The sequence below is a fragment of the Triticum urartu genome, chromosome 4 (genome assembly GCF_003073215.2).
Source record: "Triticum urartu cultivar G1812 chromosome 4, Tu2.1, whole genome shotgun sequence".
NCBI lineage: Eukaryota > Viridiplantae > Streptophyta > Magnoliopsida > Poales > Poaceae > Triticum > Triticum urartu.
The window spans coordinates 545074058-545091384 of NC_053025.1; the positions used below are offsets into that span (position 1 = coordinate 545074058).

The following is a 17327-nucleotide window of genomic DNA, read 5'->3' on the forward strand; positions in this document are numbered from 1 at the left end:
TCGTACTAGAATAACACCTTAAGACACAAATCAACCAAAACCCTAATGTCACCTAGATACTCCAATGTCACCTCAAGTATCCGTGGGTATGATTATACGATATGCATCACACAATCTCAGATTCATCTATTTAAACAACACAAAGAACTTCAAAGAGTGCCCCAAAGTTTCTACCGGAGAATCAAGACGAAAACGTGTGCCAACCGCGATGCATAAGTTCACGAGGTCACGGAACTCGCAAGTTGATCACCAAAACATACATCAAGTGGATCACGTGATATCCCGTTATCACCATAGATAAGCACATGCAAGACATACATCAAGTGTTCTCAAATCCTTAAAGACTCAATCCGATAAGATAACTTCAAAGGGAAAACTCAATTCATCACAAGAGAGTAGAGGGGGAGAAACATCATAAGATCCAACTATAATAGCAAAGCTCGCGATACATCAAGATCGTGCCAAATCAAGAACACGAGAGAGAGAGAGAGAGAGATCAAACACATAGCTACTGGTACATACCCTCAGCCCCGAGGGAGAACTACTCCCTCCTCGTCATGGAGAGCGCCGAGATGATGAAGATGGCCACCAGAGAGGGATTCCCCCCTCCGGCAGAGTGCCGGAACGGGTCTAGATTGGTTTTCGGTGGCTACAGAGGCTTGCGGCGGCAGAACTCCCGATCTAGGTTTCTTTCTGAAAGTTTTGGGTTATATAAGAGGTGTTGGAGTCGGGAACAAGTCAGGGGGTCCCCGAGGCGACCACAAGGTAGGGGCGTGCCCAGGGGGTAGGGCGTGCCCCCCACCCTCGTTGTGGCCTCGGGACTCTTCTGGCCCATCTCCGGTACTCTGTAGGCTTCTTCTGGTCCAAAAATGATCTCCGTGAAATTTTAGGTCAATTGGACTCCGTTTGGTTTTCCTTTTCTGCGATACTCTAAACAAGGAAAAAACATAAACTGGCACTGGGCTCTGGGTTAATAGGTTAGTCCCAAAAGTCATATAAAATAGCATATAAATGCATATAAAACATCCAAGGTTGATAATATAATAGCATGGAACAATCAAAAATTATAGATACATTGGAGACGTATCACTGCGTGGGGAGGAGGCTGGGGGAGGCCAGGAGGGCACGGCTGGTGAGACGCCGGTGCGAATTGTGGCGTGGCGTCGTCGATGCGGAGCAGCATCAGGACGAGGCCGCGGGGCCATCGCGAGGAGCTTTTGGGCTGTTTTTCTTTCATGATGTGTGAGGGACATGGGATAATCTTCCAGGTCGGGGAAGGACGTGGGTAACATGCGGTTTTTCTGGTGCTCCAGCTAATTCACGAGTTGCATGCAGGATCGATGTACGAGTCTACGAGAGGAGGTCAAAGTGAACCGGTCGGTTCCTTGTTTAGTTGCCGCTGGTTTTCCGAGGGTATTTGAAAAAAGCAGTAGGAGGGATGAGGGAGCGGAAAGACGTGGGTGTGTGCGTGGGGTATCAATAGCGAGGGGGAGGAGGTCGAACCATCACGACGTTCGATTCTCCTTTAATAGTAGAGATATAAGCCATTGGGCTGAACTTGTGTAACACCCACGATGCGGCTATATCTTCCACGTGTCGGAGCACGATTTAAAGGCATAACCGCATTGTAGGCAATGTCGCAAGAGGGGTAATCTTTACACATCCCATGTACTGAATAAGAAAGAGGTACAGAGTTCGAAAGTGCTAATGTGAGCGCGGGCGCACAGGATCACGGTATCTGTACCTCACGTCTTTATCGCGATGCGCAGAGCATGGCAGTGTGGGTCTAACCACTTTTTGAGATTCTGTATTTTTATTAAGGCCCATGGCCCACAAGTCGGGGTGAATTATGGTCACGCCATTAGCCATCCCAGGCACGGACCAGGAAGACGTTCACGGGTTGAGCCGGTTCCAGCGAGATTCTGGACTAACGCCGCCATCCACCTCATTAAATGTATCCAGCCGTTGCAGCTACCTGGCTTCTTACCTACGCTTTTCCCTCTTGATAACCTTCTCCATCCAGCCGAGCTCCCACCCAGATCCTCAGCTCCACCAGAAATCAATCAGCCGATTTTGTGAACTCAAATGGCATATCATACAGATTAGTTCAGTAAGTGGTGTCGAAAGTAACTACATCCCCAAAGAAGGTATACTGAATTCTGTTGTTTCCGTTCGCCGACATCAGGCTACTTATCCTCCCCTCCTTGTCAGCATGTACCCTGTATGTGAACTGCTGATCCTGAGCACCAATTTCCTGAAACACCTCCATTGTCTTCCTAACGTCATCCTCTGCCTGGTCACGACTGATTTTGCCACACAAGTTCATGAGCGCTCTCTTTGTGAATTGTACATTCTCCATCCGCCCAAAGAAACTACCAATAATGTTGTACACTTTGGATAGATTCACATTGTTCTCTCACAGCTGCTTCACCAGATCCCTGATGTACACGTCGATGTGCTTATGTGATGGCTAGTGCAACATCTGCCCATAGGTGTTGGACAAGGCATGATTGTGATGATCTCTGTGCTCCGCTATGTACCACCCATTGTCTTTCGACCGCAGCAATCTGATAAGGGCAGGACATTCGCAGCGGCATGACCGAGTATCCTCCACTATTGGTTTTCCCTGCAATCAGTTCATGGCACCAAGAGTCAGATAACACCAAGACAGAATTGCATAAATTGGAAAGTCTCATCTGAACGGATACATACCGCGCAACCACACACGATCTCCTGCATGCATTTTGTCCGGTTAACATTTAGCCTGCTCTTTCCATATCTAATCCCGAAGCCTTTCTCCCAGGAGTACAGATTGTAGAAATCATAGGCCTCGCCGAGCGTATTGAAACTGTGCCCTAATTTCGGTACAATGTTCTCCCTAGGCGCCTCAGCAAAAAAACGGACTGATTTCTCTAATGCAGTCATCCTATCTGGGCATGGGGCACGCCCTGGTGGCTGGTGCTGCAGCACCTATCTTGACCCTGAAATGAAACAAAACATAATACATCATCCCGCAATCTGATTGTCTCGCTACCAGTACTATAGCATCGGAATTACTTGCAGCTACTAACCAACCCGTATTAGGTTACACCCTGCATATTCGAACGCATATTCCAGCAGTCCATATTTCGTCAGTCTACTGTCTAAAATTCAGTAACATACTTCATCAGCCGTCAGTAATGTCAACCACATATCTATTTTTCATCGGTCTGCTCTCTAAAATTCAGTATTCTACATCATCATACTCCAATAATGTCAAGCGGATATCTATTTCCTTGCTCATTTTAATTTCTACAGGGCTAGAGACTAACCGTGAACTAGACTGTTCAAAACTGCATTTTAAGATGAGTGTACTGTCTTAAAATTCAGTATCATATGTAGTCTTCAGTAGTGTACACCAGATAAGTATATTCCGTCAGTCTGTTGTCTATAATTCAGTATGTACTTCATCATATTTCAGTAATGTAAAGCGCATATCTATTTTGCTGCTCATTTTAATCTTTGCAGGCTAGAGATTAACTGCGAACTAGACTGTTCAAGCTGCTACTAAACAATTCAATGATTCCATTGTTTATACTTTATACCTTCGCGTCCAAGCAGGCGTTTTTGGATCAATCTGCTCCACGGAGTTTTCTGAAGCATCTGCCTTATCTCCACTCCTTGCTTGTCCTTCCACCGATGGGGGACAGATCTGCCCACCGCCAATTGAAGTGCTCGCACCTCCCACTTGTCCGCCTGGCGGCGACTGCACAGGGTGGTGCACCGGCTCCATTGGCAACTCACTGTCAGTCACCTCTTCAATCAAGGTTCTACTGCACACGGCCCCACAGCAAGGTCGAGAGATTTAGATCCCATGATTTACCATCCCAAATCCGACAGACGCAGAGAACAAAGAGCACACATGAACACATTACGCACCTGTTGAACGGCTGCATCAAGAACTCCATCGGCGCCGGAGCGGAGATTCAGGAACCCTAGCACAGTCGCCGCTGTCGCCGCTGTCGCCGCCTATGGACCTTGGTAGAAGCCGACCAACAAGTGCGAGAGGAATGACCCAGCCATATCCACCTACCACCAACCCCTCTCCTTCATTTACTCCATCTCATTGACGTCGTTAGCGGTGACTGATGCACGGATCAGGAGTTTGCCGACGAATCGAGCCACGGCTCTGACGCTAACCCGCAAGGGCCTTGGTAGAAAATCGCGTGCTGCCCCACCGTCCAGGAAATTAACTCATTTTCTTTATCACTTCCACGTCCCCATCTGGGCCCGGCCACCGTCACGTGTTTCTCTTCTGCCGAATCATAACACCGGATCGAGCGGGACAGATTCCGAGAGCCTGTGTGCTCGGGATCAATTACTCCGCGTCCGTACAGAGTTGGCTTACAATCGTCACTTCACACAATACATAAATATAGCATTATAATCATCCAGATACAATCAAGGTTCGACTACGGAACCAAAATAAAGACAACCCCAAATGCATAAGATCCCCGATCGCCCCAACTGGGCTCCACTACTGATCGTCTGAAAAGGAAACATAGTATCGTCCTGAGTCCTCATCGAACTCCCACTTGAGTTCAGTCGCATCTCCTGGAATGGTATCATCGGCACCTGCATCTGGTTTTTGAAGTAATCTGTGAGTCACGGGGACTCAGCAATCTCACACCCTCGCGATCAAGACTATTTAAGCTTATGGGTAGGCAAAGGGTATGTGAGGTGGAGCTGCAGCAAGCACTAGCATATATGGTGGCTAACATGCGCAAAAGAGAGCGAGAAGAGAAGACAAAGCACGTTCGAGAATCTATGATCAAGAAGTGATCCTAGACTACTTACGTTCAAGCATAACACGAGACCGTGTTCTCTTCCCGGACTCCGCCGAAAAGAGACCATGACGACTACACACGCTGTTGATCCATTTTAATTAAGTTAAGTTTCAAGTTTTCTATAACCGGACATTAACAAATTCCCATCTGCTCATAACCGTGGGCACGGCTTTGGAAAGTTCAAATCCCTGCAGGGGTGTCCCAACTTAGCCCATCACAAGCTCTCACGGTCAACGAAGGATATTCCTTCTCCCAGGACGGCCCGATCAGACTCGGAATCCCGGTTACAAGACATCTCGACAATGGTAAAACTAAACCAGCAAAGCCACCCGATGTGCCGACAAATCCCGATAGGAGTCGCACGTATCTCGTTCTCAGGGCAACACCGGATGAGACTAGCTACGAGTAAAACCAACCCTCAAGTTTCCCTGAGGTGGCCCCATAGGCAGCTCAGTTTGGACCAACATTTAGAGGAGCACTGGCCCGGGGGGTTAAAATAAAGATGACCCTTGAGTCCACGGAACCCAAGGGAAAAAGGCTAGGTGGCATATGGTAAAACCAAGGTTGGGCCTTGCTGGAGGAGTTTTATTCAAGGCGAACTGTCAAGGGGTTCCCATTATAACCCAACCGTGTAAGGAACGCAAAATCAAGGAACATAACACCGGTATGACGGAAACTAGGGCGGCAAGAGTGGAACAAAACACTAGGCATAAGGCCGAGCCTTCCACCCTTTACCAAGTATATAGATGCATTAAAGTAAACAAGATATAGTAGTGATATCCCAACAATAAACATGTTCCAACAAGGAACAAACTCCAATCTTCACCTGCAACTAGCAACGCTATAAGAGGGGCTGAGCAAAGCGGTAACATAGCCAAACAACGGTTTGCTAGGACAAGGTGGGTTAGAGGTTTGACATGGCAATATGGGAGGCATGATAAAGCATGTGGTAGGTATCGAGGCATAGGCATAGCAATAGAGCGAGCAACTAGCAAGCAAAGATAGAAGTGATTTCGAGGGTATGGTCATCTTGCCTGCAAAGTTCTCCGGGTTGACATAAGCTTGATCCTCGTAAGCGTTCTCAACGGGTTCCTCGATCACGTACTCGTCTCCCGGCTCTACCCAAAGTAAGAACACAAGCAAAGGGAACCACGATCAACCACGGTGCAATGCGCAAGCAACATGATGCAAAACATGGCATGATATGCGGGATATGATATGCAATGCATATGCGTGCTTTGGAAGGAAAAGATTGAACCAGGCCTCAACTTGGCAAACCAAGAGCGCCACTGGAAAGATGAGTGAATTTCGGTCGAAATCGATATAAAGATCACCGGAATCGGATGCACGGTTTGCAAATGGCAAGCAAAACAATAATGGCACTATTCTGCGATTAACAGTACGATGTCATCTAGAATGCATCAAGAAAATAAGCTACTGCACTCTAACATAGCAACAAAGCACATGGCAGTGATCCACTCAAGATGCTTGACAAAAGATGAACACTGAGCTACGGCTAATTCACACCATAGCAGGTTCAAACAAGCATGGAAAAAGTGCAAAAGATAACAGGTTCACAGACTTAGTGAAAATAGCAACATGTCAGGATTTAACATCAGGAAGCAATGTTTAGAGTAAGATAACAACATGCTATAGGAACATATCATGGCAAAGCAAGGCATGGAATGAAACTAATTAAAGCATATAACAAAAGTCCCTTACTGACCATAAGCCAAAAGGGATCAGAAAATACAATGGCACCCATGTGAACATAGCAAGTTTCTTTAACAGATTCAGACTTAGCAGAAAAACTGGACATGGCAAAAACAGAGTTACGTAGGCATGTTTGCGAGCTCGATGCACTCACCACAAGGCATTGCATGACAAACTAAGCATACACCCAGAAAAAAGACATGATCAATAAGCTAACCATGGCAAGAACCAACTCATAGCAAGCAAGAATAAACTACAACAACCCCGGCAAAATTGATTAACACATAAACAATCTGCCAGGAACATTTTATAGCAAAAGTAGAGCAAGATTGAGTCATGCTAGGGTACTCCATAATTGCAAACAAAGACATGGATGGATAGAACATAACAATATCTCAAAATTATCCTTACTGAACATGCTCAAAAGAGGCATGGATCACTCTGTAGCAACAAGAATACAAGGCATAAAAATATCATCAGGGAAATGACTTAGAAGAATTCTAAGTCCCTGAAATCAGCAACATCACAAGAGCTACTTTGCATGCTTGTGCTAGTCACTATAAAGATCACAAAAATACATGGCATACACCCCTGTAAAGATGGCATGTCATAGCCCAAAACACATGTAGGGCTCAAGTTCATAGTAGGCACACATTAATCATGGAAAAAATGACAAATGTCCAAAATCTGTTAAGAAACAGAAACTAACATTACATAGCACTCTTGCAACAGCATTTAGGGCATCAATATGAACTCAAATGAACATGGTGCAATGGAATGAAATGAAGAGGACCTCGAGACGAACAATTTGATATGTTACACGCCCAAAATGGAGCTACGGGTGATGAGATATGGTAAGGTGAACATGCCTAAAAATATTGCAGACTGGGGACTTAGTGGAAAAATCAACCTCAAGGTCAAAGTCAACGGGCGTGGAAACCGAGGTTCGCCGGCGCGGGACTCGCCGAAGATGGCGGGGAAAGAGGTGGAACTCGCCGGAGATGGCGGATCCGGGCCGGATCTCGCCGGATCCGGCCGGATTCCGGCGCGGGGAGGCAGAGAAGGCCGCGGCCGGGCGCGGTGGCGGCGTAGGGCGCCGGTGGTGCGCGGCGCCGGCGAAGGTAGACGGCGGCGAGTAGTGCGGTGGCGGGGCAGAGCCGGCGATGGCGGGGGGCGGTGGGGAGCGCGGCGAGCGGGCGGAGCGCGTCGGGCTTGGGGGCCCGACCCGGGCTCGGGCGGGCCGGCGGCGATGTGGGGCGCGGCTCGCCACGTGGCGGCGCGCGGTTGGACGGGGGAAGCGGGGCGGACGTGTCCGGCGGCGGAGATTTCGTCCGGCGGCGGCGAGAGGAAAAAATAACGGCACGAAACTTGACAGGCGGTCTACCGATAGTATACCAAGTCCGCTTGGCAAGTCTCGGTCCAATCCGAGAACGTTTAACACCCGTGCATGAAAAGAGGCAAAAGGGGACACCGGAGGACGTAGGAGTGCGGGAATGCAAAACGGACAACGGGGAAAATGTTCGGATGCATGAGACGAACACGTATGCAAATGCGATGCACATGATGACATGATATGAGATGCATGACATGGACAAAAGCAACACGAAGACAAAACTCAACCACGAGGAATATCATAACTTAGTGCCGAAAATGACAAGAGTTGGAATACAAATATGGCAAGTTATATATGGGGCGTTACAGCTTGGCCCATCCCCTCTCCCCCATGGACCAGAATTGCTCGAGCGCTACTCAGCCTTATCGGGGTTCCTATATGGCGCGTAGGTTGCCGCGTAACACGGTAGTGCGTACCCCCCTCCCCCCTTGTCTTTCCTTCCGTTATCGGGTCGGCCCAGTTCCTTCCCATTCTCTGGTTCCGCCGATTTTGGGAAGGTTCTAGAACCTTCCCAGAACCAGTTTTTTTGTTTTTTGTTTCCTATACTGGTTTTTCCCTTTTTCCGTTCTTTTCAATTTTTTTCTTTTGTTTTTCGTTTTCGTTTTTCTTTCCCTTTTTCCGTTTTCTGTTTTTTCAAAATTTTAATATTTTTCACATTTTTTTAATTCGTTAACAACTTTTTTTGTTCATCGAATTCAAAAAATGTTCAACCATGCAAAAAAAATGTTCAACCATCCAAAAAATGTTCACCCAATTCAATTTTTTGTTCATCAGATTTAGAAAATGTCCATAAAAATTCAAAAGTTGTTCATCAAAATAAAAAAAACGTTCAGCTATTTCTTTTTTTTCATTAACTTTTTTGTTCATCAGATTCAAAAAATGTTCATCACAACCAAAATTTGTTCACTGAATTAAAATTTTGTTCATCATTTTTTCAAAATAACGTTCATCGAATGCAAATTTTTTCCATATTTTTTCCCAAATTGTTTCTCTAATACAATTTTTTTTCTTCAAATAAAAAAATGTTCATCAAATGCCAATTTGTTCATCGATTTTCAAAATGTGTTCATCAAATTTAATAAAAAGTTCATTCCTTTGGAATCATGAACATTTTTTAAAAATACGTGAACATTTTCTCGAATTCACGAACATTTTTTTGAACCATGAACATTATCATAAATTCAAAACAATATTTTGTAATCATGAAAATTTTTTGCAAATTCGTGAACATTTCGCTAATGCATGAACTTTTTTTGAAATCATGAACATTTTTTAAATTCGTGAACATTTTTTGTAATCATGAACAGTTTTTGCCAATTCGTGAACATTTGGCGAATGCATGAACATTTTTTTGAAATCATGAATATATTTTTAAATTCTTGAACATTTTTAAAATTTGTGAACATTTTTTTACAAATTCATGAACATTTTTTGAATTACCGAGTATATTTTTGAAATAATGATTTTTTTTCAAAATCATGATTGTTTTTTACAAAATTAGCAACTTTTACTGAAATTTAGAAGCTGTTTGATATCATGAATTATTGAAAAAAAAAGGAGAAAATACGCAAAGGAAAAGACGAAAAAAAACAGGCGGCTTGCCGGCCGCACATGGGCCGGCCCAGAAGGGCGCGAAGGTGGGAGCGGGAGGTGTGCGCCCGCTGCGTTGTCAGCGTGTGGACTGTGGAGCGCCATATAGGAGCTCTCCAGCCTTATGTTGAGCCGCCCGTGGCTCCGCCATCTCAACCACTGATAGGTGGAGCCCATATGTTAAGTTCATCTTGAACCTCTAGAACCGGCTGCACCGAGCATCATTCCGCGCGTGTTACCGCCACTCCCCTTCACGGTGAAGAGCTCTAGAAGCCTCCCAAAGATGCCCAAAATCCCTCCCTCTGTGTGCGCGCGCATGCGCATTTTTAAACGTGGTTGAGTGGCCATAATGCTGAAACTTGATCGTTGCCACGCAAACTCTATTCTGTCGCCTATATAAACCCAACGTTAGTTTGCCCATCGCATCCACCACTACAAAACTAGTCGACATTGACCGGACAGAACCATTCATCGCTGACTCATATTCAACCTGTCAGAGTGGCATCACTGATGAATTGGCTGGTCAGTGATGTCTATCAAGAGGGTCTCAGAGGAAAGTCATCGCCGATTGGTCATATTGACAATACCGGTCAGCGATGATTAGTGATGGCTTTGGTAGCTTGGAGCTGCACTGCTAACAGAGAGTTATAGAGAGATGAACCATGATCGCGTGCTAGCTGAGATTTTTCCTTCCCGGTGCAAGCCCAATATACAATGGGTATATATTGTACAAAAAACCACAACTTAATACACGTTCAGACTTCAGAGAGTTGAGAGCTGAACCATTGAACATGATCAGTGTCGTATCAGCTTTGGCCTTTTGCAGCTTTTGATTGGAACAATAAGCTGCCCAGTGCCGACACACAACACAAGAATAAATATCGGTCACATAACAACATACCTGACCGTTGTCGCGTCTGTGTCGACCCCGGACGGCTATACTGGCTCTGTTCTGTGGCTTGAGTAGAGTATGGCGCTATGCAGCCTATGCTTCTTTTTTCGAATTAACATGCAGCCCATGCTGATTGGAGAGGTACGTTCGAGTTGTTTGCTTACGTGGGAGAGTAGTATTAAACACACGAAGCATCTTAGTAAATGCACATCCGAATGGACAAGTCAAGGACAGCGGTTTTAACGTATTTCGCCGTGACTTCCGAGTTGAAGTGTGGAAATATCCGGTCGGAGGAATAGACTGATCCTTTTAGCGGTCGCAAAATTTCCGTTGCGGATAAAGAAATACAGTGCGTTGATATTCATCACGCTACGTGTTATTTCTCGTCACCATGAGTGGCGATATATATGATCACTCACTTTCTCGTCAGTGAAATGGTGGGGACGCATGCGTGTGGCTCGTGCCACCACCTGGAAATCTAAAAAGAAGAGGCCACGCGACAAAACAAAAGGTACAGTATCATGACCTCATAGTGGAGCAACATATCTATGATTAAAATCTTGAATGTCCGCAAAGAGAAAATATTTTATGTCGGCCGTCCGTATTAACAAACTCTATGCTACATAATAAGTCAAGAAAAAACCAGGTGATATGAAATATGTGTAAGATGATGAAGCGTTCCTACTTCCTCGAGGGGAGCCGCGTGCGTTTATATTGATGGGGCCGAAAGCCTTGCCTTGGCGTACAAGGATGAGTACAAGAGTTTGGATACAATACGAGATAGAGGAGGAGGTTGAGATAACAACGATATGACGATATGTTCTAACACCCTTCCTTAATCTTAACTATCTTAAATTAAGATTGCTCTTGAACTCATCAAATGATCGTGCTGGTAGTGCCTTGGTGAAACCATCTGCCACTTGATCCTTGGAGGGAATAAACCATATCTCAAGTTTCTTTGCTGCAACCCTCTCTCGCACAAAGTGAAAATCAATTTCTATGTGCTTTGTTCTTGCATGAAACACCGGGTTTGCAGACAAATATGTTGCACCCAAATTATCACACCATAAGCATGAGATACGATTATTTTTAACTCCCAATTCTTCGAGAAGTGATCCAACCCAAATAACTTCAGCAGTTGCATTAGCCAAGGATTTATACTCAACCTCTGTGCTTGAACGTGACACGGTGGCTTGTTTTCTGGCACTCCAAGAAATAAGATTGGACCCAAAGAATATTGCAAAACCTCCAGTTGATCTTCTGTCATCACTACATCCTGCCCAGTCAGTATCAGAAAATGCACTCACAAGAGTGGAATTAGAACATTTGAAATGAAGTCTTATTCCCATAGTATGCTTTACATATCTTACAATCCTCTTGATAGATGTCCAATGTGCAGAAGTAGGTGCATGTAGATATTGACAAACCTTGTTGACAGCAAATGAGATATTCGGACGTGTGAGAGTTAAATATTGCAATGCTCCCACGGTACTCCTATACCTTGAACTTTCTTCCTCTTGGAGTGCCTCTCCTTCATATGCTGAAAGTTTTTCTGAAGAAGACAAGGGTGTAGGTACCGGCTTACAATTTTTCATTCCCATACGAGACAGAAGTTCAGTGATTTATTTCTCCTGTTTTAACATAATGTCATCTTGAATTTTCTTGACTTCAATACCTAGGAAGAAGTGCAAATCACCTAGGTCCTTCAAGGCAAACTCTGAACTCAGGTCACGCAGAAGAGCATTAGTGACATTTTGTGAAGAACTTGCAACTATGATATCATCAACATATATAAGCAAGAAAATAACCACTCCTGCCTTGTTACAAATTAACAAGGATGTATCATCCTTTGAAGCAATGAAGCCAAGAGATTTCAATTGTAAGCTCAGTCTGGAATACCATGCTCTAGGTGCTTGTTTCAAGCCACAGAGTGCTTTATCAAACTTGCAAACAAAGTGTGGAAGTTTCTTACTTTCATATCCAGGTGGCTGTCTCATGAACACTTCCTCTTCCAGAACACCATGCAAAAACGCGTTCTGTACATCTAGCTGTCTTAGACTCCATCCTCTGGACACAGCAATGGCTAGCACAAGTCTGATAGTTGCAGCTTTCGCAACAGGACTAAAGGTGTCCTCATAATCAATGCCATAATGTTGCTTGAAGCCCTTTGCAACCAAACGTGCCTTATACCTGTAAATGGAGCCATCTGCCTTCTTTTTAATTCTGTATACTCATTTGCAATTAATTATATTTTTACCTTTTTGATTTGGTACAAGATGCCATGTTTTGTTTCTCATAAGTGCAGAATATTCCTCATCCATTGCCTTCTTCCATTTGGGATCATCAAGTGCACTACTCACAGTTGTTGGCTCTCCTGAAATACACAACATGCCATATGGTATAGTCCCATCCGTTCTTATTTTTGGATTTCGTATACCTTTTTGTAGTCTAGTCTTGATTCTTGGAGACGCCACAGATTGGACTGCAGGTGCACTCGCCACAACCGATCCGGGAGAATCAGGCGCTGACGCAGAAGAATCTGACGCAGCCTGCACAGGGGATCCTGTGGCCACCGGTGAGGCCGTCGCTCCTGCAGGCATCCGCGAAGTAACCACGCGGCGCGGCACAGCGGATCCGCAGCCCGACCACGGTTGCATGCGCACGCGGGGCGAGGGAGATCCGGTCCCGCTGTTGTCCCCACTTGTCGATGACGCGGTGTCACGGGAGTGGCTGGCCCGTGAGCCGAAGCTGGTGGTGGTGGGAGCGCGATCCAAGGGGGATTCGGTCGCGTGATCCAAGGACTGCGTGCGTGCAGGCGTATCAGGCGCCGCCGGATCGTCTTCGTTGTCCGTGCCAGGATCGTCTCCTTCAGCATGAATATAAGATCATTTTGAGCTAGATTTTCGAGATTTTGATCATTTTGAGCGCCGTTTTCTCCAGGGACCTGCACAGGCATAAGAGTAGGACCAGTACCAGCAGGAATATCATCACATTGGTTAGTACAATCATCGCCCCCATGATCAAAAGACCGAAGATGTGTAGGAAGAAGAAGAATTTCTTTGCGAAGGAGTGCACCGGCATTGGGATGAAGTGATGCAAAAGGAAACACGGACTCATCAAAACAACATCTCTAGATATGTAGACCCTACCAGTAGGAGCATCAAGACATTTAACCCCTTTATGCATAGGGCTATAGCCTAAAAAGACACATCTTTTAGAGCGGAAAGCGAGTTTGTGTGTGTTGTAGGGTCTGAGATTGGGCCAACATGCGCACCCAAAAATACGAAGAGATGTGTAGTTGGGTGTAACACCGAGGAGACGTGTAATAGGTGTGTCAAGTTTGATAACTTTGCTTGGAAGCAAATTGATGAGGTATGTGGCAGTTAAGAAAGCTGCATCCCAAAACTTAAGTGGCATGGATGAATTTGCTAGCAGTGCTAGTCCCATGGCAACAATGTGATGATGTTTTCTCTCAGCGGAACCATTCTGTTGGTGAGCATGAGGACAAGAGACATGATGTGAGATGCCAAGCTTTTGAAAAAATAATTCAATTTTTCATACTCACCACCCCAGTCGGTTTGCATAGCAATGATTTTGGAGTTTAGTTTGTGTTCAAAAAGATTTTGAAAATTGATAAAGACTTGGAATACATGCGATCATTTTTTAACAAGTAAATCCAAGTAAATTTACTATAATCATCAATGAAGCTTGCATAGTAGGAAAATCTCCCAACTGAAGTAGGGGCTGGTCCCCATACATCTGAGAAGATGAGTTGTAGTGGAGAAGTAGATACACTAATAGAAATAGGGTAAGGCAATTGATGACTTTTAGCTTGTTGACACGGATCACAAACTGACTCAACACTAGGCTCGTAAGAGAGTTCATTTTTGCTAAGAATATATTTAACTATGACTGAAGATGGATGACCCAAACGACTGTGCCACCTTGATGAAGAAGGCTTGGTGACAATATTTGCTTATTTATCTGGACATGAAGATGATGATGATGATATGAGTGGGTAGAGACCTCCCACGCACCGTCCTCTAAGAATGATTCTCCTTGTTGACAAGTCCTTAACCAAGAAAAAATAAGGATAGAATTCTATGAGAACATTGTTATCAAGAGTGAAACGATGGACGGAAACAAGATTTTTGGAAGTTTCTGGAACATGCAAGACATCTTTCAAGTGCAAATTTTTCATGGGGTTTTTAACGATTGAACTACCAATATGTGTAATATTCATACCAGAACCACTTGCCGTGCGAATTTGGTCACCTCCGTTGTACTTCTCCCGCATCGTCAACTTGTTAAGTTCACCCGTGATGTGATTTGTTGATGCACTGTAGGCATACCAATTTGTGTCAACACCATAGGAGACTGCATGCGCCTCCTTTTCTTCTTGATCATTCTCTTCATAGCGCCACCAGCAGACACGTGCACCCCCTGGATGATGCTTGAGACATATCTGACACTCTGGGAAGTCATGTTGCTGCTCACGCACCTGCTTTTGTTGCTGCTGCCGTGGGCGTCCTCTGAAGCCGCCGCCGCCATTAGAGGGAGAAGGCTGGCGGTCACTGCGGTCACCACTATGGCCGCGCCCCCTTCCTCCTCGCCTGCGATAGGATCTGCCGTGGGACGAGCCACGGCCTTTGTAGACTGCATTAGCGGATGTATGAAACCCGCCTGAAGATGAGTCGCCCAACATCTTCATTCTTTGATCAAAGGCAGAGATCTGAGCAAAAAGATCATCGGCGGTGATGCTATTCTTGACACCGCTGATCGCCACCACCACGGAGTCGTAGTCGCGGTCCAGACCTGCAAGTATGTAGTCCACTGTCTCCGGATCAAAGACGGGGCGGCTAGCAGCAGCTAGTTCATCCCCGAGACTCTTCATCTTCGCCATGTATGCTGAACTAGACATGGTGCCTTTCTTGGTGTTGGTGATCGCAATTCTCAGATTGGTAATCCGAGACTGCGATTGTGAGGCGAAGAGGTTGGTGATTGTTGTCCAAAGCTCGAAGGTGGAGTCCCTCCCGACGACCTGCGCAAGGATCTCAGGAGACATGGAGTTGAGTAGATATGACAGAACCTGTTGATCTTTGGCGATCCAAGGTCCATACAGAGGATTCGGCTCTTGGGCCGTGGTTTTGTCCGCCTTTGTGACCTCCACCGTCTTGGGCGGAGCGGCGTCGGAGTTGTCCAGAAGCCCAGTAACCTGCGCACCTCGCAGGGCTGGGAGAACTTGCGTCTTCCAGAGAATGAAGTTCCCTCTCGCAAGTTTTTCTAACGGAGGCGAACCAAGGTTCAGGGCGACGCCAGCTGAGGAAGCCATGACGGCGATCGCGGATACGATCTAGGGTTTTGTTTCTGGTTTGTGGCTAGATGTATGGAAGAGGGGCTCTGATACCATGTAAGATTATGAAGCGTTCCTACTCCCTCGAGGGGAGCCGCGTGCGTTTATATTGATGGGGCCGAAGGCCTTGCCTTGGCGTACAAGGATGAGTACAAGAGTTTGGATACAATACAAGATAGAGGAAAAGGTTGAGATTACAACGATATGATGACATGTTCTAACAATATGAATACTAGAATTTCTTATATAGCAGTACTAGAGAACAAAAGGGCTTGTCAAGTTCAAAGGCATATACGGAGTGGCCTTTTGTTGTTTTACGGCAGCAGCCACCAACAGTCAGCAGTACCAGTGCTCTCTCCAATCAAAAAAATAACCTTGAAACAAATAAAGCATCCCCGCAATAAAAAAGAAAACAGATAAAGCCGTCCCAGTCATAGCGTCCATTTTTGCCCTTTTATATTGGGAAAAGAACAATATTATCGGGCAAATCGTGTCAAGTTGCACTTGCACCGATTTCCTTTTATCTGTTCTTTTCGTATCATGACAAAGCTATATATTGAGATGATATCGACGAGCTACTGGCAAATTCACGCCGTGCTAGTCTCCAGCAGGAAGCTGGAACCATTATCCAATGTACCGAACAATCATCTAATGCTTTTCTTTCAGAACGAATCATCAACAATCCTAGCAGCACACGACAAGGCCCAATTGAAAGACAGCTGATATCAACGCAGATTTAATTTAGTCCGAAGGCGCGCCGTGCGCACGGACGAATAATCGTACAGAATACAGTACGCCATTATCCCAACCTGACAGAAACTCGTGTGGCAGCGGCATCCGCGTAGGATCGCGGCACCGACAGAAGCCACTGATCGGATAGGGTGGTTCAGCATCAAGAAGCAGGAACGGCCTCCTCCACCTCCACTTTGTCTACGCCAAAGGCGCCTCAAAAGTCAGTCCAGCGGTCGACCGAAAGCCCCGCCTTTTCCTTTTCCATTTCTCTAGAGGAATACTTACGGCTTAAGCTACTGCTGCTTAAAGACGCTAACTCACATTGCTTGGTCGACAGTCCTAGTGGCCATCTTAGGTTAGTTGAAGTGCGGTTCACGGGAGATTGTCAAGGTAGATATTGGTTGGAGGCAATTATTATCGGTTGTTTTGCGTCCGGTACAGTGTCCGTGTGTGGTGTGGTGATCGGATCACCGGAGGCGTTGATGATGGGCAATGAAAACCACAGCACGGCGGATCGAGCTCGTATTGAGACGGACGGGTCAGGACTGAGACGTCAAATCTTGGTGCTGCTAATTAATTGGCAGGTCGGCAGAAATAACTTTCCAACCAACAACTGGGTCTAGGATATTCCAGTCCGGTGGAGCATCAAACCTGACGAGTTCTCTGAACTCGAGGGCACGACCCTGCTGATACTAGGTTTTGCCTATCTGAAGCCTGAACAAACAGGCTGGTTTGTCTATCTGAAGCATGAACAAACAGACTGCAGAACATAAATATTTGTGGTAGATCAAAGTTTGCAGGCAAAGAAGAAAGGAGTCGTGTAAGATG

The 17327-nt window shown here is 45.7% G+C and overlaps 1 long non-coding RNA gene across 1 annotated transcript; it reads right to left on the reverse strand.

Annotated features, from left to right (window-relative positions):
• Window positions 1-1649: 1649 nt before the first annotated feature.
• On the reverse strand, window positions 1650-4192 carry LOC125554085. The gene is made up of 4 exons (XR_007304318.1): window positions 3919-4192; window positions 3585-3812; window positions 2713-2981; window positions 1650-2626 (listed from the first exon to the last, which is right to left on the reverse strand). It is a non-coding gene; the product is annotated as an uncharacterized LOC125554085 (long non-coding RNA).
• Between the last annotated feature and the right edge of the window lie 13135 nt (window positions 4193-17327).